The following is a 1,492-nucleotide window of genomic DNA, read 5'->3' on the forward strand; positions in this document are numbered from 1 at the left end:
CTTCTACTTCCATAACACCCTTATTCTGAGGAGCCTCAAAGTTCACAGGATTCCTGTTAGATGAGTATAAATATTGGTTGCTTGCAACCAATTCAATAAGCTCAATAGTCTCCTCCGGTGTCTTCTTCTTGTGCAATGAACCACCTGCAGAATTATCGAAGCACATCTTGGACATTTCACCCAAACCTTCATAAAAGATATCTAGTTGGGTCCATTTGGAGAACATGTCCGGAGGGCATTGCCTAGTCAGTAGCTTGTATCTCTCCCAAGCTTCATAAAGACTTTCACCATCCTTCTGTCTAAAGGTCTAAACCTCCACCCTAAGCTTAGTTAGCTTCTTTGGTGGGAAAATTTTAGTAAGAAACTCAGTAACAACCTTGTCCCAAGTATTTCCAAACTCTCTTTGTGTTGGGAATCTAGCCATAGCTTTGCTCCATCCCTCAGAGCAAACGGGAAGAGCATGAGTTTGTACACCTCAGGATTCACTCTATTTGTCTTCACAGTATCACAAATCTGCAAAAAATTAGAAATAAATTGATTTGGGGCTTCTTAGGGAAGACCATGATACTGACAGTTTTGTTGCACCAGGGTGACCAATTGTGGCATCAACTCAAAGTTGTTCACAACTATAGAAGGCACCACAATGCTTTTTCTGTAACGATCTGCAGTAGGAGCAGAGTAAGAGCCAAGCACTCTCGTTTGTTGCTCATTCCCGTTCGGATTTGCCATATTGGCATTAGCAGCATTATTAGGATCCATAGTGGATTCTGCAACCTTGTAAAGTCTTGCTTGTCGCAAACGCCTCCTGAAAGTCCTTTAAGGTTCAGGATCAAAGTCTAAGAGAGGTTCCTTGTCTCTGTTCCTATGCATAACAGACAGAAGACAAGAGGAGGTGGAACTCTCTACGTCAGAGTGTAGAGAATTCTAAGTGAGGTAACCTATGTAAAGAGATAAAAATATTGAATAAAACAAACACTAAAATTCAAAAATTACTATTAAAATTAAGATTAAAATTTTTCGAAATTATTAGGAAAATTAAATAAGAAAAATTAAAATAAGACAAACTAGGGAATACCAAACTTAATTTCAGAAATTATAAAGAAATAGTTGAGCGAAATTTCGAAAGTTTAAAGCCTAAAATTTAAACGAGACTAATAACATAAGAAAAATAAAAATAATAAAAGAAAATAAAGAAGGAAAAAACAAAAATGAACTAAAATAAAAAAAAGAGAAATGAAAGAACGTGGAACAATCACGATTGAAGTTAAATAAATAAAAAAATGAAACGAAGACAGGGCTTGATGAACAAAAAGAAGAAAAAAATAAAGGAAAAAAATTGAAAAATAAAAATTAATAATACTAAAATAAAACTAATTAAAAGAAAAATTATCTAATCTAAGCAATCAAATAACGAATAGTTATTGATCACAGTCAATCCCTGGCAACGGCGCCAAAAGCTTGGTGCGGAATTTACAATCACAAACTAACCGGC

General features: G+C 35.2%; 1 non-coding gene across 1 annotated transcript; it reads left to right on the forward strand.

Annotated features, from left to right (window-relative positions):
• Window positions 1-221: 221 nt before the first annotated feature.
• LOC127742327 (small nucleolar RNA R71) lies at window positions 222-328 on the forward strand. Its single transcript, XR_008003515.1, has one exon. It is a non-coding gene; the product is annotated as a small nucleolar RNA R71 (small nucleolar RNA).
• The last annotated feature ends 1,164 nt before the right edge of the window (window positions 329-1,492 follow it).

Source organism: Arachis duranensis, chromosome 9 (assembly GCF_000817695.3).
Source record: "Arachis duranensis cultivar V14167 chromosome 9, aradu.V14167.gnm2.J7QH, whole genome shotgun sequence".
Lineage (NCBI taxonomy): Eukaryota > Viridiplantae > Streptophyta > Magnoliopsida > Fabales > Fabaceae > Arachis > Arachis duranensis.